Consider the following 23,395-nt stretch of genomic DNA (forward strand, 5'->3'; position numbering starts at 1 on the left):
CTGTTCCTTTCTCTCTCATGTACTTATCTAGCTTCCCCTTAAATACATCTATGCTATTCACCTCAATTACTCCATGTGTTAGCAAGTTCCACATTCTAACCACTCCCTGGGTAAATAAGTTCCTCCTGAATTCCTTACTGGATTTATTAGTGACTATCTTCCATTCATGGCCCCTAGTTCTGGTCTCCCCCACAAGTGGAAACATCTCGATGTCTCATCTATCAAACACCTTCATAATTTTAAAGATCTCCACCAGGTCACCCCTCAGCCTTCTCCTTTCCAGAGAAAAGAGCCCCAGCCTGTTCAGTCTATCCTGATAGTTATAACCTCTCAGTTCTTGTATCATCCTTGTCAATCTTTTTTGCACCTTCTCCAGTGGCTCTACATCCTTTTTGTAACATGGAGACCAGAACTGTGCACAGTACTCAGTGTGGTCTAACCAAGGTTCTATACAAGTTTAACATAACTTCCCTGCTTTTCAGTTCTATTCCTCTGGAAATGAACCCCAGTGCTTTGTTTGCTTTTTTATGGCCTTATGAACCTGAGTCACTACATCTAATGATTTGTGTATCTACCCCTCGACCCCACTTTGCTCCTCTATCCCATTTGGACTCTTATTATACAGGAAGTATGTGGCCTCCTTGTTCTTCCAACTAAATTTGTACCACCTCACACTTGTCTATATTGAAAATCATTTGCCAATTACACGCCCATTCTGCAAGTTTATTAATGTCTTCCTGTATTTTATCGCAGTCCTCTTCACTATTAACTATATCCCTCAATTTGTCTGCAAATTTTGAAATTGTTCTTCCGATTCCCAAGTCCAAACCGTTGATGCAAATGGTGAACAACAGTGTTCCCAGCACCGATCCCTGTGGAACACCACTTCCCACCTTTTGTCAGTCTGAGTGACTCTCATTAACCCCTGCTCTCTGTTTTCTGTTTTGTTATCAGCTTGCTACCCATTCTGCTACCTGTCCCCTGACTCCACAAGCTCTGACCTTGGTCATGAGTCTACTATGCGGTACCTTATCGAAGGCCTTTCAAGATCTTTCAAGATTTTCTTCTTCAGATATTGATTCACTTCCCTTTTAAATTCTGCTTCCCTCATTGTTTCTGGTCAGACATTCCATTGTCCGAACAACCCTCTGCATCAAAAAGAAAACCAACCTCTCTTAATTTGATGCCCTCCAGTTACCGACTCACGAACTGGGATGTGGGCATCGCTGGCAAGGCCAGCATTTATTACCCTTCCCAGTTGCCCTTGAGAAGGTGGTGGTGTGCCACCTGTCTTGAACAATTGAGTGGCTTGCTGGGCCATTTCAGAGGGCGATTAAGAATCAACCACATTGCTGTGGGTCTGGAGTCACATATAGGCCAGACTGGGTAAGGACATCAGTGAACCAGATGGGTCTTTACGACAATCTGGTAGTTTCATGGCCACCATTACTGATACTAGTTTTTTTTCTATTCCAAATTTTATTTAATTAATTGAATTTAAATTTCCCAGCTCCTATGGATTTGATCTCATGACTCCGGAATATTAGTCTGAGCCTCGAGGATTACTAGTCCAGTAACATAACCACTGTGCTCCTGTACCCGTACTGGTGGAAATAGATTGCCCTCATTTACTTTATCAAAACCCCCTCATAATTTTGATCCCCTCTCTCTGATCTTATTTAAACTTCTCTGCTGTCATGAAAAGTTATGTGAAGACTCTCATCCTTGGGATCATCTTAGTGAATCTCTTCTGCCCCTCTCCATGGCCGCGACATTCTTACTGAAGTAATGCACCAAAAACTGGACACAATATTCTGACTGTGGCCTAACCCATGATTTGTCCAGGTGTAGCATTAACTCTTTCCTTTTATACTCTATGCTCCTATTTATAAATCCTAGGATCCCATGGGGGTTTTTGTAAAACAGCTTTATCAACTTGTCCTCCCACTTTTAAAGATTTGTGTATCTGAATCCCGAAATCTCTCTGCTCCTCTACTCCTTTTACAGTTTTACAGTATAGTGTCTATTTCCTCTCCTTGTTCTCCTCACCTCACATCTCTCCCCATTAAATTCCATCTGACATCTACCTGCCCAAACTGCTCACCTGTCTGCCTCCTCCTGAAGTTGCTGACAATCATCTTCATGGTTAATCTCACTCCTTATCTTTGTGGCAGCTGCAAATTTTGACATTGTGCCTCCAACACCCAGGTCCAGATCATTTCTATCCACAGATATTGAGAAAAGCAATGGTGCCAACACTGACCCCGGGGATCACCACGGTTTGAACCCTTCCAATGCAAGAAACATCTGTTAATCACAACTCCCAGTTTTCTGTCCTTTACCCTTTCTCTCTCATTTCTCTCCAACTTCTCATTTCTATCCCTTACTTCTCATGCACAAACAGACTCTCTTCCCCTTTCCTCTCTGTCTTACACACAGACAGTTTCTCTTCCCTGTCTCCCATATTCTCTTTCCCCTTCTGACAAACCCTCTCTCCCATATTCTCTTTCCCCTTCTTACAAACCCTCTCTTCCTCTCTCTCCCTCCCACCCGACCGCTCAAACTCTCCCACGCGGGCTCTCCGAGACTCCCTCCCTCTCTCCCACGCGGGCTCTCCGAGACTCCCTCCCTCTCTCCCACGCGGGCTGTCCGAGACTCCCTCCCTCTCTCCCACGCGGGCTGTCCGAGACTCCCTCCCTCTCTCCCACGCGGGCTCTCCGAGACTCCCTCCCTCTCTCCCACGCGGGCTCTCCGAGACTCCCTCCCTCTCTCCCACGCGGGCTGTCCGAGACTCCCTCCCTCTCTCCCACGCGGGCTCTCCGAGACTCCCTCCCTCTCTCCCACGCGGGCTCTCCGAGACTCCCTCCCTCTCTCCCACGCGGGCTCTCCGAGACTCCCTCCCTCTCTCCCACGCGGGCTGTCCGAGACTCCCTCCCTCTCTCCCACGCGGGCTCTCCGAGACTCCCTCCCTCTCTCCCACGCGGGCTCTCCGAGACTCCCTCCCTCTCTCCCACGCGGGCTCTCCGAGACTCCCTCCCTCTCTCCCACGCGGGCTCTCCGAGACTCCCTCCCTCTCTCCCACGCGGGCTCTCCGAGACTCCCTCCCTCTCTCCCACGCGGGTTCTCCGAGACTCCCTCCCTCTCTCCCACGCGGGCTCTCCGAGACTCCCTCCCTCTCTCCCACGCGGGCTCTCCGAGACTCCCTCCCTCTCTCCCACGCGGGCTCTCCGAGACTCCCTCCCTCTCTCCCACGCGGGCTCTCCGAGACTCCCTCCCTCTCTCCCACGCGGGCTCTCCGAGACTCCCTCCCTCTCTCCCACGCGGGCTCTCCGAGACTCCCTCCCTCTCTCCCACGCGGGCTCTCCGAGACTCCCTCCCTCTCTCCCACGCGGGCTCTCCGAGACTCCCTCCCTCTCTCCCACGCGGGCTCTCCGAGACTCCCTCCCTCTCTCCCACGCGGGCTCTCCGAGACTCCCTCCCTCTCTCCCACGCGGGCTCTCCGAGACTCCCTCACAGTATTTTACTCACTTTTCATAGAAACTTACAGCACAGAAGGAGGCCATTCGGCCCATCGTGCCTGTGTCAGCTCTTTGAAAGAGCTATCCAATTTAGTCCCACACTCCAGCTCTTTTCCCATAACCCTGCATATTCGTCCTCTTCAAGTACATGTCTAATTGCCCTTCAAAATTCCCATGGAATCTGATTCCACCACCCTTTCAGGGAGTGCGTTTCACATCTTAACAACTCTCTGTATGAAAAAAAAACTTCTCCTCATTTCCCCTCTCGATCTTTTGCCAATTATTTTAAATCTATGACCTCTGGTTACCGACCCACTTGCCAGAGGAAACAGTTTCTCCCAACTCGCGATCAAAACCCCTCTTGATTTTAACACCTCCATTAAATCTCCCCTTAACCCCTGCTCCAAGGAGAACAATCCCAGCTTCTCCAACCTCTCCACATAACTGATGTCCCTCATCCCTTGTACCATCCTGGTAAACCTCCTCTGCATCCTCTCCATGATCTTGACATCCTTCCTAAAGTGCGGTGCCCAGAATTATACACAATACTCCAGCTGAGGCCTAACCAGTGATTTGTAAAGGTTCAGCATGACTTCCTTGTTTTTATATTCAATGTCCCTATTTACAAAGCCAGGTATCCCATACCCTTTCTTAACCACCTTATCAACTTGCCCTGCCACCTTCAAATATTTGTGACGATGTACCCCAGGTCCCTCTGCTCTTGCACTCCCCTCAAAATAGTCCCATTTAGATTATACTGCCTCTCCGTGTTGTTCCTCCCAAAGTGCATCACTTCACACTTCTCCGTCTTAAATTGCATCTGCCCTGTGTCTGCCCATTTTACCAGTCTGTCTATGTCCTCCTGAAATCTGCTACTATCCTCCTCACAATTTACTACGTTGCTAAGTCCTGCATCGGTCGCAAACTTTGAAATTGTGCTCCCAAAACCCAAGTCCAGGTCATTTTGATATAACAAGAAAAATAATGGTCCTAATACTGACCCCTGGGGGACCCCACTGCGTACTTCTGTCCAGTCAGAAAAACATCCGTTCACCACGACTCTCTGCCTCCTGTCCCCTAGCCAATTATGTACCCAAGTTACCGCCGTCCCTTTAATCCCATGTGCTTCTGTTTTCCAAATAAGTCTATTATGTGGCACTTTATCAAATGCCTTTTGAAAGTCCATATATACAACATCTACTGCACTACCTTCATCAACCCTCTCTGTTACTTCATCAAAGAATTCAATCAGGTTAGTCAGACGTGATTTGCCTTTAAGAAATCCGTGCTGGCTGTTCCTTATTAACCCATGCCTCTCCAAGTGAGAATTAATTTTGTCCTTGACAATGGTCTCTAGTAGTTTTCCCACCACTGATATTAGACTGACTGGCCTGTAGTTACCAGTTTTATCCCTCTCTCCTTTTTTGAACAGGGTTGTAACATTTGCAATCCTCCAGTCCTCTGGCACCACTCCCATATCCAAGGAGAATTGAAAGATTGTGGACAGAGCTTCTGCTATCACCACCCTTGCTTCCCTCAGCAACCTGGGATGCATCCCACCTGGACCGGGGGACTTGTTCACTTTGAGTGATGCCAACCTATTTAGCACCTCCTTTCTATCTATTTTGATCCTATCCAATATCTCTACTCCCTCCTCCTCTACTGCGACATTAACTTCACCCTCTTCTTTTGTGAAGACAGATTCAAAGTCCTCATTCAGTACCTCAGTCATGCCCTCTGCCTCCACAAGCAGATTTCCTATTTTGTCCCTAATCGGCCCCACCATTTCTTTTATCCTTTTACTTTTTATATTTTTATAAAAGATTTTTGGGTTCCCATTTATGTTACCCGCGAATCTTTTCTCATATTCTCTCTTTGCCCTTCTTATATCCTTTTCAATTTACCCCCTGCAAACTCTCCTGGTTTTGTGCTGTATTCTGCACCTGACATTGGTCATAAACCTTTTTCTGTTTTATTTTAAGCTCTATTTCCTTTGTCATCCAGGGAGCTCGAGCTTTGGATGCCGTATCTTTCCTCCTTATGGGAAAATCCTTGGTTTATACCCGAACTACCTCCACCTTGAAGACCTGCCATTGCTCATCATTGCACAGTATTTGTTTCCAGTCCACCTGTGCTCGATCCCTTCTCAAATCACTGAAATTGGCTCTCTTTCAGTTGGATATTTTCACCTTTAATTTTTCTTTGTCCCTTTCCGTAACTGCTTCAAACCAAATTATATTATGATCACTATTACCCAGATGTTCCCCCACTGAAATACACTCCACTTGCCTTACATCATTCCCTAAAACTCGATCCAGCACTGCTTCCTCCCTTGTTGGGCTAGAAATATACTAATTAAGAAAGTTGTCCTGTACGAATTTTTGGAATTCTTCACCCTCCTTGCTTTTCAATTACTATAATCACCTGCGTCTGTCTTTCAGGGACCACGTTACTCTTAGTCACCTTTTTCTTAATATACTTGTAAAAACCTTTAGTATTGTCCTTGATATCCCTCACAAACTGGAGTTGGCAGCTGATATTGTGAGTGAATTTAATCCATGTAAAGAGCGGAAAGAAAAGAACAATTTAATGTTAAAGTAAATCAATCAAATGCCATTAATGACAAATATATTCAAATTAAATATAATCATCGGCTCAAACATAGTCCTATTGTATTCCAGTGACAGATTCTGGAATCTAATCAGCCGCTCGGAGATGTCGGACAGCTGCCCAGTGAGACTCGGCCTGTGATGGTTCCTCCCTTCCTCTGGGTAAGCACCTTGGCCAATATCACCTTTAATGTAGTAAAACATCCTAAGGTGCTTCACAGGAGTGATTATCAAACAGAATTTTTCACCGAGCCACATAAAGAGATATTAGGACGGGTGACCAAAAGCTTAGCCAAAGAGTTAGGCTTAAGGAGCGTCTTAAAGGAAGAGAGGTGGAGAGGTGGAGAGGTGAAGAAGTTTAGGGAAGGAATTCCAGAGCTTAGGATCTAGGCAGCCGAAGGCACGGCCGCCAATGGTGGAACGATTAAAATCAGGGATGCACAAGAGGCCAGAATTGGAGAGCGCAGAATTCTCGGAGGGTTGTAGGGCTGGAGGAGGTTGCAGAGATAGGCAGGGGTGAGGGCCATGGAGAGTTTTGAAATGAAGGATGAGAATTTTAAAATCGAGGTGTTGCTGGACCAGGAATGAATGTAGGTCAGCGAGCACGGGAGTCTTGGGTGAACGGGACTTGCTGCGAATTAAAATACGGGAGTTTTGGACGAGCTCAAGTTTATGGAGAATGGAAGATGGGAGGCCGGCCAGGAGAGTATTGGAATAGTCAAGTCTAGAGATAACAAAGGCATGGATACGGGTTTCAGCAGCAGATGAGCTGAGGCAGGGACGGAGACGGGTGATGTTATGGAGGAGGAAGTAGCTGGACTTCGTGATGGAGCAGATATGTGGTCGGAAACTCATCCCAGCGTCAAATAGGACACCAAGGTTATGAATGGTCTGATTCAGCCTCAGACAGTGACCGGGGAGAGGGATGGAGTCGGTGGCTCGGGAACGGTGTTTGTGGTGGGGAACGAAGACAATGGCTTCGATCTTTGCAATATTTAGTTGGAGGAAATTGCTGCTCATCCAGTACTGAATGTTGGACAACCAGTGTGACAAATCAGAGATAATGGAGGGTTCGAGGGAGGTAGTGGTGAGGTAGAGCTGGGCGTCGTCAGCGTACATGTGGAACCTGACATTGTGTTTTCGGACGATGTCGCCAAGGGGCAGCATGTAGATGAGACATAGGAGGGGGCCAAGGATAGATCCTTGGGTGCTCCAGAATTGACGGTCTGGGAGTGGGAAAAGAAGCCATTGCAGGAGATTCTCTGGCTACAACTGGATAGATAAGATTGGAACCAGGCGAGCGCAGTCCCACCCAGCTGGACGATGGACGAGAGGAGTTGGTGTCTAAGCAAAGGAAGATATCGGGCTAAAAATTGATATAGAGGTACTAGAACGGCTAGCTGTACTTAAAATAGATAAGTCACCCGGTCCAGACGGGATGCATCCTAGGTTGCTGAGGGAAGTAAGAGTGGAAATTGTGGAGGTACTGGCCATAATCTTCCAAACATCCTTAGATACGGGGGGTGATGCTGGAGAATTGCAAATTTTACTCCCTTGTTCAAAAAAGGGTGTAAGGATAAACCCAGCAACTATAGGCCAGTCAGTTTAACCTCAGTGGTGGGGAAACTTTTAGAAACGATAATCTGAGACAGAATTAGCAGACATTTGGATGAGTGTGGATTGATTTGGGAAAGCCAGCACGGATTTGTTCAAGGCAAATCGTGTTTAACTAACCTGATAGAGTTTTTTGATGAGATAACGGAGAGGGTAGTTGGGGGCAATGCAGTTGATGTTGTGTATATGGACTTTCAGTAGGCGTTTGATAAAGTGCTGCATGATAGGTTTATCAAGATTGCGGCCCATGGGATAAAGGGGGCAGTAGCAACATGGATACAGAATTGGCTAAGGAATCGGAAACAGAGTAGTGGTGAACAGTTGTTTTTTGGACTGGAGGGAGGTGTACAGTAGTGTTCCCCAGGAATCAGTGCTGGGACCATTGCTTTTCTTCATATATATTAATGACTTGGACTTGGATGTACAGAGCACAATTTCCAAATTTGCAGAAGACACAACACTTGGAAAGGAAGTAAACAGTGAGACGGATAGTGATAAACTTCAAGAGGATACAGTCAGGCTGGTGGCATGGTGAACAAGTGGCAGATGACATTTTTCACAGAAAAATGCGAAGTGATATATTTCGGTAGGAAGAACAAGGAGAGGCAATATAATCTGGAGGGCACAACTCTAAAAGGGGTACAGGAACTGAGAGATCTGGGGGTATATGTGCACAAATCGTTGAAGGTGACTTTACCAGTAAGGGGTTGGAATGTGTAAGAAATCTCCCTGTGCTGTGTTAATAAAACTCTGCTCCTGCTGTCACTGGGGACCTGCTCTCTCTTTACTGTAATAAATCTCCAGATGCTGACACACCCCGTACTGGGTTAATGAAACTCTCCATCTCGCTCCAACTGGGGCTCGCTCACTATTGTTTTCAAAATGTTTTACAAAAGCGTACACAGAATGAAACTCCACCCCAGACCCTGTAAACTACATTCCATGCACTGGAAGCAAAATTGTAGATCCTCCCAACTAAATCCCAGATCCTGTCACCCTACCGATTGAGCCAAGTGTTACTCTGGACACTGCACATGATCTGCTGCAGAAAATGGATCAACTGATTTAGCAAATGAGATCCCCTGCCATTCAATAATAAATGCCCTGTCGCTCAATAAAATGAATAATCTGTGAATCAAAATAGCTGAGATAATCTTAAAGAATGGCTGACCTGCAACATGCTGTCTGTCTGCCTCTCTGTCTGTCTGCCTCTCTGTCTGTCTGCCTCTCTGTCTGTCTGCCTCTCTGTCTGTCTGCCTCTCTGTCTGTCTGCCTCTCTGTCTGTCTGCCGCTCTCGCGCTCTCTCGCTCTCTCTCTCACGGACTGTACCTGTCTCTTTCTCTTCCTGACTCTCTCACTATTCCTGTTTCCCCTGCTTCATTTGCCTCCCACTCCCAACCAAGTTCTCATCTCTGTGTCCACCTCATTCTGTTTCCTTACCCCTCCCTCTCTCCATTTCTTTTCGTCCCTCTCGTTCCCATCAATCGCTTTTTACCCTCTCTCTTTCTCTCTGTGCCTGACCCTGCTCTCTTTTTAATTTCTCGGACACATTTTCTGCGCAATCCCCACGTTTTGCCCTGTCCCGAGATCACTCTGTCTGCAGTCCATCCCTTTCTGGAGGAGGGCCTATTGCAGTGGGATGAGAACAGATCTGGCCCTGGTAAATTGGAATCATAGATTGGCAGGCAAAACTGTAATTGAACAGTGGGCAGCCTTTAAAGAGGAGATGATTCAGGTACAGACAAGGTACATTCCAACGAGGGAGAAAGGTAGGGCAATTAAAGCCAGAGCTCCCTGGATGATAAAGGAGACAGAGAATAAGAAGAAGCGGAAAAAAGTGGTGTATGACAGGTGTCAGGTCGATAACACAAGTGAGAACCAGGCAGAATATAGAAAGTTCAGAGGGGAAGTGAAAAAGGAAATAAGAGGGGCAAAGAGAGAGTATGAGAATAGACTAGCGACCATCATAAAAGGGAATCCAAAAGTCTTCTGCAGACATGTTAACAGTAAACAGGTAGTAAGAGGAGGGGTGGAGCCAATTAGGGACCATAAAGGAGATCTACTCATGGAGGCAGTGGGCATGGCTGAGATATTAAATGAATACTTTGCATCTGTCTTTACCAAGGAAGAAGATACTGCCAGAGTCTCGGTAAAGGAAGATATAGTTAAGATACTGATGGGCTAAAAATTGATAAAGAAGAGGTACTAGAAAGGCTAGCTGTACTTAAAGTAGATAAGTCACCTGGTCTGGATGGGATGCACCCGAAGATGCTGAGGGAAGTAAGGGGGGAAATTGCGGAGGTACTGGCCATAATCTTCCAGACATCCTTAGACATGGGAGTGGTGCCAGAGGATTGGAGAATTGCAAATGTTGCACCCTTGTTCAAAAAAGGGTGTAAGGATAAACCCAGCAACAATAGGCCAGTCAGTTTAACCTCGGTGGTGGGGAAACTTCTGGAAACGATAATACTGGACAGAATTAACAGTCACTTGGACGAATGTGGATTGATTAGGGAAAGCAAGCATGGATTTGTTGAAGGCAAATCGTGTTTAACTAACCTGATGGAGTTTTTTGATGAGGTAACAGAGAGTGTAGATGAGGGCAATGCGGTTGACTTTGTGTATATGGACGTTCCAAAGGCGTTTAATAAAGTGTCACATGGTAGGCTTGTCATCGAGGTTGCGGCCCATGGAATAAAGGGGGCAATAACAACATGGATACAGAATTGGCGAAATGACAGGAAACAGAGTAGTGGTGATCGGTTGTTTTTCGGATTGGAGGGAGGTGCACAGTGGTGTTCCCCAGGGGTCGGTGCTGGGACCACTGCTTTTCTTGATATATATATCAAGGACTTGGACTTGGGTGCACAGGGCACAGTTTCAAATTTGCAGATGACACGAGACTTGGAAGGGTAGTGTGCAGTGAGGAGGATAGTGATAGACTTCAAGAGGATAAAGACAGGCTGATGGCATGGGCGGACACGTGGCAGATGAAATTTAAACCAGATAAATGTGAAGTGATACATTTCGGTAGGAAGAAACTGGAGAGGCAAAATAAACTAGAGGGCACAATTCTAAAAGGGGTGCAGGAACAGTGAGATCTGGGGGTATATGTGCACAAATCGTTGAAGGTGGCAGGGCAGGTTGAGAAAGCGGTTAAAAAAGTGGTCGGGATCCTGGGCTTTATAAATAGAGGCATAGAGTGCAAAAGTAAGGAAATCATAATAAACCTTTATAAAACACTGGTTTGGCCACAACTGGAATATTGTGTGCAGTTCTGGGCACCGCACTTTCGGAAAGATGTGAAGGCCATAGAGAGGGTGCAGAAGAGATGTACCAGAATGATTCCAGGGATAATGGACTTTTCTTACATGGATAGACTGGAGAAGCTCGGGTTGTTCTCTTTGGAACAGAAAAGGTTGAGAGGATATTTGATAGAGGTGTTCAAAATCATGAAGTGCCCAGACAGAGTAGATAGAGAGAAACTGTTCCCATTGGCGGAAGGGTCAAGAACCAGAGGGCATAGACTTAAGGTGATTGGCAAAAGAACCGAAGGTGATATGATGTAAAACTTTTTTACACAGCGAGTGGTTATGATCTGGAATGTGCTGCCTGAGGGGGTGGTGGAGGCAGATTCAATCATGGCCTTTAAAAGGAGACTGGATAAGTACTTGAAAGTAAAAAATTTTCAGGGCGATGGGGATAGGGCGGGGGAATGGGACGAGTTGGATTGCTCTTGGATGGAGCTGGCGTGGACTCGATGGGCCGAATGGCCTCCTTCCGTGCTGTAATCTTTCTTTGATTCTACGATTCGAAGATTAAAAAGCATGACTCTGCCTAATCATATTATGATTTTCTAGGTGCCCTTTCACTGCATCCTTAATAATACATTCTTGCATTTTCCTTACTATTGATGTCAAGCTAACTAGCCTACAGTTCCCTCTTTTCTCTCTCACTCCTTTCTTAAATGGCGGGGTTACATTTGCTACCTTGCAATCCATGGGGACCATTCCAGAATCTGGGGAATTCTGTAAGATCACAACCAATGCATCCACTATCTCTGCAGTCACCTCTTAAAACCCGAGGATGTAGGCCATCAGGTCCAGGGGGTTTCTCGGCTTTTAGTCCCATTAATTTCTCCAGTATTTTTTCTTTACTAATATTAATTACTTTAAGTTCCTCACTCTCATTAGGCCCTGGGATCCCCACTGTTTCCGGTATGTTTTTTGTGTCTTCCACTGTGAAAACAGATATCAAATATTTGTTTCACGTCTCTGCCATTTCCTTACTCCCCATTATAATTTCTTCTGTCTCTGCCTCGAAGGGACCCACGATTACTTTCACTCATCTCTTCCTTTTCACATACTTGTGGAAGCTCTTGCAATCTGTTTTTATATTTCCTGTTGGTTTCCTGTCAGATTCAACTTTCTCCCTCTTTCTGAATTTTTGGTCATCCTTTGCTGATTTCTAAAACCCTCCCAATCCTCAGGCTAACTACACTTTTTTGACTACATTGTAAGCCTCTCCTTTTAATCTAATGTTATCCTTAAATTCTCTAATTAGCCACAATTGTATCACTTTTCCCGTGGAGTTTTATTCCTCAAGGGATTGTATATTAGTTGAGAATTATGAATTATTTCTTTAAATATTTGCCATTGTTTGTCTACCGTTATATCTTTTAATCTAATTTCCCAATCCACCTCAGCCAACTCGCCCCTCATACGTACATAATTGGCTTTATTTATATTTAAGACCCTAGTTTCGGACTTAACCACCTCACTCTCAAACTGAATATGAAATTCTATCATATTATGTTCATTCTCCCCCAGAGGATTCTTTACTATAAGTTTACTAATTAACCCTGTCTCATTACACAATACGAGATCTAAAATAACCTGTTCCCTAGGTGGTTCCTCTACCAATTAAGTACTTTTGAAGTGTAGTTGCTGCTTTACTGTAGGAAACACGGCAGTACATTGCACACAGCAAGATCCCACAAACAGCAATGTGGTAATGACCAGATCATCTGTTTTAGTGATGTTGGTTGAGGGATAAAAATTATAATTGAATTTAAAAGACCGGTCCAGCAGTAAGATACGGATTTTCACCCACCTGCCATGTTTCTAAACCCGACCTTACCACTGGGGAAGATACCAAGCAAAGGCTGGGCCAGAGAGGCAGGGACTCTCCACAGGTGGTGGGGGGAGATCAAGGGAGAATTGCCCAGGTTGCTCTTACACCCTCTTCTAGTGGCTGGATTCAGACCAGAAATGGTGGAGGTCTCAGACCCAGAGAAGGGGAGAAACGGCCTCAGATATAGAAATGACCGAGGCTCAGTGTTAATCACTGTGGAATAGTTTACAATTCAGCAAATATATTGTCCACACAGAGAAAATTGTCCACCGCAGCCAACGTATCAGGCGGGTAGAAGTGGGCTCTTCGAGGAGTCGCGTTTCCCTTAAAAACTCTCCAGCCAAATGGTAAAGCCCCTTTAAATTTACAATCCTGCCACACCAGTCATCGCCAGCTTTAATGTGTTGTGTCAGATCCTCTATCCAAGCAGTTTTCTGCTCCTGTCACTGTGACTCATTTCTATTATACACCAGAGAGAGAGAGAAAGAATGTACTGCAAGTCTATTTATAAATCTCAGCCCATCTCCCCATCACTCACTGAAACATTGTTGGTGCAGAGGGGTGATTAAGCAACACATATTTCTCCCTGTACCTTTCTGCCAACTGAAATGTGTCCATTATAATGAGAACGGATGATGTGTCACATAAAGACCTTGCCTGGCATGTGATCCTTGGCACATTTGTACACAGAGGCACCCTCAGAAAAGGTGGCAAATTCCGTGGCATTATTTTGGACGGAGAGGGCCTGAGGCTTAATTGCGACAGGCCTTTCCCCACAATATATGTGTGAGTGAGCGAGTGACTCGAGAGACAGACGGAGACGGAGACGCGGAGACGGAGACGCGGAGAGAGAGACAGAGACGGAGACGCGGAGAGAGAGACAGAGACGGAGACGCGGAGAGAGAGACAGAGACGGAGACGCGGAGAGAGAGACAGAGACGGAGACGCGGAGAGAGAGACAGAGACAGAGACGCGGAGAGAGAGACAGAGACAGAGACGCGGAGAGAGAGACAGACAGACAGAAAAACGTACTCTTAGGTGGAGTATGATTTAAACGCAAAGTAATGCATTGTTTCATTGACTAGTAATGTGGTGAATAGTTACTAATAGACCCGAACTCATTCATAACACCTGCAAGAATAACTTGCAGTTATAGCTTTCCCTCCAGTGGCACATGTGGACTATCATGCAATGTGAAACAGGGTGATTTTAACTCTCCCTGATCGCAGGAGCGGGAAAGGATTGGGGAACAGTTAAAATGGAGCAGCTCCATTTCCCGCTCCATTCCCGTCGATCGGCCATTTTAACGCCACTGATCTTGGCGTTTGACGAGTCTCCCGCCTGACTCCTGGGTCACATCATAACCCCTGAAATTTAACCCACTTCTGAGCAGGGAGGCCACCTCGCAGGGGGAACCTGTCGAGAAGCCAGCAAGGCACACTGAGGTAAGTTTAAAAAATAAACTGACCTTAGAGTAAATAAGGAGAAACTGTTTCCACTGACCGGAGGGTTGATAACCAGAAAAAAACAGATTGAAGATAATTGGCAAAAGAACCAGAAGGGACATGAGAATTTTTTCACGCAGCGAGTTATTGTGATCTGGAATGCGTTGCCTGAAAGGGTGGTGGAAGCAGATACATTGGTAACTTTCAAAAGGGAAAAGGATATATTCTTGAAAGGGAAAACTTTGCAGGGCTATGGGGAAAGAGTAGGTGAGTGGGACTAAATGGATAGCTCTTTCAAAGCACAGGCACGATGGGCAAATGGCCTCCTGGTGTGCTCAATCATTTCATGATCCTGTGGAATCATTGAGCACACCAGGAGGCCATTTGGCCCATCCAGAAGGCATTCAACAAGGTTCCACACAAGAGACTGTTGGGAAAAATGGAAGCAGTTGGAATTGGAGGCAATGTATTGACATGGGTAGGGAATTGGTTAGGAGGTGGGAGACAGAGAGTAGCGATAATGGATATATACTCCAATTGGCAGGATGTGACTAGTGGTGACCCCAAGGATCTGTACTGTGGCCTCGGCTTTTCACTATATTTATAAACAACTTGGATGAAGGAATAGAGAGCCTTATATTCAAGTTTGCTGATGACACTAAGCTAGGTGGCACGATAAGTAGTGCAGATGGGAGTAGAAAGTTGCAAAGAGACATTATAGATTAAATGAGTGGGTAAAACTGTGGCAGATGGAGTTCAACATGGGGAAGTGTGAGGTCATCTACTTTGTACCTAAGAAAGATAGATCAGAGTATTTTCTAAATGGCAAGAAGATAGGAACTGTGGAGGAGCAGAGCGATTTAGGGGTCCAAGTATAGAAATCACTAAAAACTAGAGGATTGGTACAAAAAATAATTCCAAATGCCAATGGAATGTTTTCAGCTCAAGGATCTGGAATACAAAGGGGTGAAAGTTATGGTACAGTTATATAAAGCTTTGGTTAGACCCCATCTGGAGCACTGCGTTCAGTTGTGGGCACCGCACCTCGGGAAGGATATATTCGCCTTGGAGGGGGTGCAGCGCAGATTCACGAGAATGATACCGGTGCTAAAAGGGTTAAATTATGAGGACAGGTTCCCTCGGGTTTCGGAGATTGAAGCGTGATATAATTGAGGTCATAGAGTCATAGAGTTATACAGCACGGATAGAGGCCCTTCGGCCCATCGTGTCCGCGCCGGCCATCAAGCCCTGTCTAATCTAATCCCATATTCCAGCATTTGGTCTGTAGCCTTGTATGCTATGGCATTTCAAGTGCTCATCCAAATGCTTCTTGAATGTTGTGAGGGTTCCTGCCTCCACAACCCTTTCAGGCAGTGAGTTCCAGACTCCAACCACCCTCTGGGTGAAAAAGTTCTTTCTCAAATCCCCTCTAAACCTCCCGCCTTTTACCTTGAATCTATGCCCCCTTGTTATAGAACCCTCAACGAAGGGAAAAAGCTCCTTAGTATCCATCCTATCTGTGCCCCTCATAATTTTGTACACCTCAATCATGTCCCCCCTCAGCCTCCTCTGCTCCAAGGAAAACAAAAGTGTTTCAGATGATTACAGGATTTGGTGGGGTAGACAAATAGAAACTATTTCCTCTGGTGGGGGAGTCCCGAACAAGGAGGCATAACCTTAAAATTAGAGCTGGGCCGTTCAGGGGCGATGTCGGGAAGCATTTCTTCACATAAAGGATAGTGGAAATCTGGAACTGTCCCCCGCTAAAAGCTGTTGAGGTGGGGGTCAATTGAAAATGACAAAACAAAGATTGATAGTTTTTTTGTCAGGCAAGGGTATTAAAGGATATGGAACCAAGAGTTACATCGAGTCTACAACACAGAAACAGGCCATTCGGCCCAACTGGTCTATGCTGGCATTTATGATCCACAGTCGCCCCCTCCCTCCCAACTCCATCTAACCCCATCAGCATACCCTTCTATTCCTTTCTCCTTCATGTGTTTATCTAGCTTCCCTTTAAATGCATCTTTGCTATTTGCCTCAACTGCTCCTTGTGGTCGAGAGTTCCACATTTTTACCACTCTTTGGGTGAAGAAGTTTCTCCTGAATTCCCTATTGGATTTATTAGTGATGATCTTATATTTATGACCTCTAGTTTTGGACTCCCCCACAAGTGGAAACATTTTCTCCACGTCTACCCTTTTATTATCTTAAAGACTTCGATCAGGTCACCCCTCAGCCTTCTCTTTTTTTAGAGAAAAGAGCTCCAGCCTGTTCATCCTTCCTTGATAAGTACATCCTTTCTGTTCTGGTATCATCGTTGTGAATCTTTTTTGCACCTTCACCAATGCCTCCATATCCTTTTTATAATATGGAGACCAGAACTGTGCTCAGTACTCCAAGTGCGGTCTAACCAGGGTTCTATGTAAGTTTAACAAAACTTCTCTGCTGTTCAATTCTACCCCTCTCGAGACGAACCCCAGTGCTTGGTTTGCCTTTTTTTATGGCCTTGTTAACCTGGATACCCACTTCTTGTGTTCTGTGTATCTGTACCCCATGATCCCTTTGCTCCTCTATCCCATTTAGACTCTTATTATCCAAACAGTATGTGGCCTCCTTATTCTTCCTAATAAAATACACCACCTCACATTTATCTATATTGAAATTCATTTGCCAATTACACACCCATTCTCCACGTTTATTAATGTCCTCTTGCACTTTGACCCATTCTTCCTTTGTATTATCTACACCCCCCAATTTGGTGTCGTCCGCAAATTTTGAAATTGTACTTCCGGTTCCCGAGTCCAAATTGTTCATGCAAATTGTGAACAACAGTGGTCCCAGCACTGATCCCTGTGGAACACCACTTCCCATCTTTTGCCAGTCTGACCAGCTACCGTTTTGTAGTCAGCTTGCTATCCATTCTGCTACCTGTCCCCTGACTCCACAAGCTCTGACCTTAGCCATGAGTCTACAGTGCAATACCTTATTGAAGGCCTTTTGGAAATCCAAATACTTTGCATCTAATCCAAATACATTGCATCTAATCCAAATACATTGCATCTAATCCAAATACATTACATCCAACATGGGTAAAAAGAGTTAAGATACAGATCAGCCATGATCTAAATGAATGGCAGAACAGAATCGAGCGAATGAATGATCTACTCCTGTGGGTGTGAGTGTGCAGTGGGATATGAGGGTGAGTGTTCAGTTCATTGGGCCCTTACTCTCACTTGATACAGTTCCATGGACCTTGACAGTCACTGGGGTACAGTTCCATGGGCGATGTTTCTCACTGGGTACATTTCCATGGGCACCTACTCTCACTGGTGTACAGTTCTATGCACCCTGACTCACTGGGGAACAGTTCCATGAGGACCAACTCTCTCAGTTCCTTGGACCTTGTCTGTCACTCGAATACTATTCCGTGGATCCTGACACTCACTGCGATGCAGTTCCATGGACACTGACACTCACTGGGGTACAGTTCCACGGACACGGACGCTCACTGGGATACAGTTCCACGGACACGGACACTCACTGGGATACAGTTCCATGGACACTGACTCTAACAATGAAACACCATGGATGAATAAAGAGATAAGGTCAGAATTGAAACTAAAGAAAAAGGCATACACTCAGCACCTGGACAATAAAGAAGACGATGACAAAAGGGAATACGAAGAGGTTAGGAAATAAGTTTTTAAAAAAAATTAGGAAGGCAAAGAGGAATTACAAAATTAAATTATCAAAAAATATTTTTTTTTAAAGTATTCCACAGACACATAAATAACAAAAGGAAAATTTTGCTACTTGTTCCCTGACTCCATCTGCTCTGACCATAGTCATGAGTCTACTATATGGTACCTTATCGAAGGACTTTTGAAAATCCCTTATCTACTCTTCCTGTTACTTCTTCAAAGAATTCAATAAGGTTGGTCAAGCATGACCTTCCCTATTCTTTATTATATTTTCCACCATCAACAAGGCACAAGTCAGGAGTGTGATGGAATGCTCTCCACTTGCCTAGATGAGTGAAGCCCGAACAACACTCAAGAAGCTCGACACCATCCAGGACAAAGCAGCCCACTTGATTGGCACCCCATGCACCACTTGAAACATTCACTCCCTTCACCACCGGCGCACAGTGGCTGCAGTTTGTACCATCCACATGATGCACTTTAGCAACTCGCCAAGGCTTCTTCGACAGCACCTCCCAAACCCGCGACCTCTACCACCTAGAAGGACAAGGGTAGCAGGCACATGGGAACACCACCACCTGCATGTTCCCCTCCAAATCACACACCATCCCAACTTGGAAATATATCGCCGTTCCTTCATCGTCGCTGGGTCAAAATCCTGGAACTCCCTTCCTAACGGCACTGTGGGAGAACCTTCACCACACGGACTGCAGCGGTTCAAGAAGGCGGCTCACCACCACCTTCTCAAGTGCAATTAGGGATGGGCAATAAATGCCGGCCTCGCCAGCGACGCCCACATCCCATGAACGAATAAAAAATAAATAAAATTTTCTCTTCACTGGTGAGTCTAGAACTTGGGGGCACTGTCTTTTTTTCTCTCTGACTGCAACTTGGCTGATGAGTGGTGACACTGTCATACAAGAGGCTTTCTGAATCCTCACTGCCTGTCGGTACAATTCACCTTCACTCCCTAACCTCTGTGGTGTGGCCATGGATCTCTTCCAAACACACATTGGCCTCACCCCTTCCTGCTCTGTCACCTTCTCTTCCTTTGAACACATTATCCAGTTGCACCCTCTCACCTTTCCTCTCTCAACCTCTGCACCGGGAAACTTCTTATTCTTTCTGGTTTCGGCTAAACATTGTTTCGGTCACATTGAGAGGATGCTGCTAATCTCACAGTAAAGAAAAAGGAACAGAGAAATTGGATAGGATAAAAAATTAAATAAAGATTGGTTGATTAAAAGGTTAGCAGCGTTCAAAGTAGAAAAGTCACCCGGTCCAGATGGGATGCATCCCAGGTTGATGTGCGTAGGAAGGATGGAAATAGTGGAGGCTCTGGCCAAAATACTTCAATCGTCCTTGGATGTGGGAGTGGAGCCAGAGGACTGGAGAGTTGGAAATGTTACACGCCAGGTCAAAAAATGGGATTGGGTAAACCCAATAACTACAGGCCGGTCAGCCTAACGATGGTGGTGGAGAAACTTCGACAGACAATAATCCGTAAAAACATGGGTTAATAAATGACAGGCAACAGGGATTTTATAAATGCAAGTTGTGTCTGACAAACTTGATTGAGTTCTTCGATGAAACGACGGAGATGGTTGGTGAAAGTAGATCAGTTGATATTGTGTATATGGAATTTGAAAAGGTGTTTGATCAAGTGACAATAATAGACTGGTTAGAAAACATGAAGCTCATGGAATTTAAGGGACGGTGGCAGCGTGCACACGGAATTGTCTAAGAGGCAGAAAGTATAGTGTAGCGGTGAATGGTTGTTTATCAGACCGAGGTAAATATACAATGGTGACCCTCAGTATCAGGACCACTGCTATTTTTGATATATATTAATGACCTGGACTTGGGTATCGAGGGCATAATTTCAAAGTTTGCTGATGACATAAAGCTTGGAAATGTATTAAACATTGTGGAGGACATGAGAAGACTTCAGGAGGACATGGACAGACTGGGGAAATGTGCAGACACGTGGCAGATGAAATTTAATGTAGAGAAGTGTATAGAGGTGTTCAAAATTATGAGGCCTTTTGATAGAGTAGGTGGGAGAAACTGTTTCCATTGGCAGGAGTGTTGGTAACCAGAGGACACAGATTTAAGATAATTGGCAAAAAAGCCAGGGGGGAAATGAGAAGAATTTTTTAACGCAGTGAGTTGTTATGATCTGGAATGTACTGCCTGAAAAGGGAGGTAGAAGCAGATTCAATAGTGACTTTCAAAAGGGAATGGGATATGCACTTGAAAATGAAAAGAACTGCAGGTAAATGGGAAAGATTAGGGATGTGGGACTACTTGGATAGTTCTTTCAAAGAGCCGGCACAGGCACGATGAGTCGAATGGCCTCCTTCTGTGCTGTAAGACTCTATAAAAAATTGGTATCAGTAAAACTGACCATGGAGCTGTTGTGTTGACGCAAACACCCAAATGGTTCAGTAATGCCCTTTAGAAAAGCAAAGCTGATGTCCTTATGTATGACCCCAGTCCCAAACCAATGTGGATGGCTGTTTAACTGTCCTGGAAGTGGCCTAGTAAGCACTCAGTTGTACGAAACTGCTACAAAATATACAGACTGCAGCGGATCAAGAAGAAGATCCACCATCACCTTCTCAAGTGTCAGCCTTTACTCCATGGTCGCACTCTCGCCTCTGAGTCAGATGACTGTGGGCTCAAGTCCCATTCCAGGGTCTTGAACACATAATCTAGGCTGACACTTCAATGCAGTACTGAGGGAGTGCTGCCCTGTCTGAGGCCTTTTGGATGAGACCTGAAACCAAGGCCCCTTCTGCCCTCTCTGATGGGCGTAAAAGATTCATGAGACTATTGGAAGAGAGAATGGGAGTTCTCCTCGATGTCCTGGCCTAATTTATCCCTCAAGCATCATCACTAAAACAGATTATCTGTTTCGTTTCCAAGAATTGTGGCCAGAGTTAATCTTCCTCCCTTGGCAGACAGAAATACAAATGAACACCCAAAAGCAACTTTTGTACTTTATTTCAGCATAATTCAGTCTTTGAAGTGAAACCAAACAGACAGACAATCAATTTTAAACAATTCCAAATTGAGCAAGTTTCTCAGTTCTATGGGGAAATATTTCATTTTCCATTAATTGCAAGAAAATCACAAAGGCCTTTTACATAAATTTTAGTGACAGGACTTGGTTAACTCTAGCGCTCAGATGGAATCTTTCCGACAGATCGTTCTTCCCGAGCTCCGTGAGAATTTTCAATCTTGCAGTTGCGAATACAGAAATATTTTGCCTTGTTTTATTGAATTGGTGAAGAGAGACAGCGAACAAAGGTGAAAGGTGATATGTTGACAAAATAATAGGGTAACAATCAGACCACTTTCACACTGAAAAAATCTATTTGTGAACAACGCTAACCACCCAATCCATGGAAACAATTGGTGAAGTCTACTCAGAAAGTTCATGTTAAAAGGTGAGCGGTTCCATTGTGAGGTGACAAGGCCCCTGGACTTACGGAACGTGGGATGGTTCTCATGAAAGGAAAGATTGAGCTCACAAATCAGACCATCGGGAGGGACTAATATGGATTTCCCAGTCTCATCCTGTCCTCATTCTTAAGGACCTTGATGGATTTTTATGAGTCAGACATCTACCTGAGAATAAACATGTGTGAACCACAGAAAGAACGGATTGCCTTATCATTGTTAATAGATTGGCCATCGAGCAGAGCGCCAAGTCTATCAGTGAAATGGATCTGGAGCACCATGTCTGTTGCTGTGGCAAACACTGGGGTTTCTGTGCAATGTGTCTGTGGTATTTCTGCACAAAACAAGTATATTTACAGCGTATCAGCTACAATGTGTCGGATGTGGAATTGTGTAAATAGTGTAGTGGCTCTAGTTGGTCAGATGTAGTATCAGGTTATTAGTAAACTGGCTCCCACGGAACCAGGTGTGAACAACCTATTCAATTGAGAGCTGCGCTTGCTCTCCGCAATTTTATTCTTCACCAGTGCCAGTTCCTTCCGCTTCCATAAAAACCCCTCTCTCCGACTCTCTGAGGTGCAGTCCCTCCAAAGTTTTTATTCCCCATTTGTTCATTACCTCTGGACTCCACCTCTTCAATCACCTCCCTGCACCGCGGTCTCCATACCTCCACCCTCCCACTCCTCCATCTCTTCAATCACCTCCCTGCACCGCGGTCTCCATTCCTCCACCCTCCCACTCCTCCACCTCTTCAATCACCATCCTGCCTGTCTCCATACCTCCACCCTCCCACTCCTCCATCTCTTCAATCACCTCCCTGTCGGTCTCCATTCCTCCACCCTCCCACTCCTCCACCTCTTCAATCACCTCCCTGCCGGTCTCCATTCCTCCACCCTCCCACTCCTCCATCCCTTCAATCACCTCCCTGCCGGTCTCCATACCTCCACCCTCCCACTCCTCCATCTCTTCAATCACCTCCCTGTCGGTCTCCATTCCTCCACCCTCCCACTCCTCCACCTCTTCAATCACCTCCCTGCCGGTCTCCATTCCTCCACCCTCCCACTCCTCCATCCCTTCAATCACCTCCCTGCCGGTCTCCATACCTCCACCCTCCCACTCCTCCACCTCTTCAATCACCTCCCTGCCGGTCTCCATACCTCCACCCTCCCACTCCTCCATCCCTTCAATCACCTCCCTGCCGGTCTCCATACCTCCACCCTCCCACTCCTCCATCTCTTCAATCACCTCCCTGCCAGTCTCCATTCCTCCACCCTCCCACTCCTCCACCTCTTCAATCACCTCCCTGCCGGTCTCCATACCTCCACCCTCCCACTCCTCCACCCTCCCACTCCTCCACCTCTTCAATCACCTCCTTGCCGGTCTCCATACCTCCACCCTCCCACTCCTCCACCTCTTCAATCACCTCCCTGCCGGTCTCCATATCTCCACCCTCCCACTCCTCCATCTCTTCAATCACCTCCCTGCCGGTCTCCATACCTCCACCCTCCCACTCCTCCACCTCTTCAATCACCTCCCTGCCGGTCTCCATACCTCCACCCTCCCACTCCTCCATCTCTTCAATCACCTCCCTGCCGGTCTCCATACCTCCACCCTCCCACTCCTCCACCTCTTCAATCACCTCCCTGCCGGTCTCCATATCTCCACCCTCCCACTCCTCCATCTCTTCAATCACCTCCCTGCCGGTCTCCATACCTCCACCCTCCCACTCCTCCATCTCTTCAATCACCTCCCTGCCGGTCTCCATACCTCCACCCTCCCACTCCTCCACCTCTTCAATCACCTCCCTGCCGGTCTCCATACCTCCACCCTCCCACTCCTCCATCTCTTCAATCACCTCCCTGCCGGTCTCCATACCTCCACCCTCCCACTCCTCCACCTCTTCAATC

General features: G+C 46.0%; 2 long non-coding RNA genes across 2 annotated transcripts in view; both read left to right on the forward strand.

Annotated features, from left to right (window-relative positions):
* LOC137302350 (uncharacterized) overlaps positions 1-23,395 on the forward strand; it is a 413,555-nt gene that overhangs the window by 4,787 nt on the left and 385,373 nt on the right. The window lies entirely within an intron of this gene.
* LOC137302033 (uncharacterized) overlaps positions 1-23,395 on the forward strand; it is a 53,381-nt gene that overhangs the window by 663 nt on the left and 29,323 nt on the right. Inside the window, exon 2 of the long non-coding RNA XR_010958403.1 lies at positions 6,200-6,289. This is a non-coding gene — a long non-coding RNA (uncharacterized lncRNA). The remainder of the gene's footprint in view (positions 1-6,199; positions 6,290-23,395) is intronic.

This window comes from Heptranchias perlo, chromosome 35 (genome assembly GCF_035084215.1).
Source record: "Heptranchias perlo isolate sHepPer1 chromosome 35, sHepPer1.hap1, whole genome shotgun sequence".
Taxonomy (NCBI): domain Eukaryota; kingdom Metazoa; phylum Chordata; class Chondrichthyes; order Hexanchiformes; family Hexanchidae; genus Heptranchias; species Heptranchias perlo.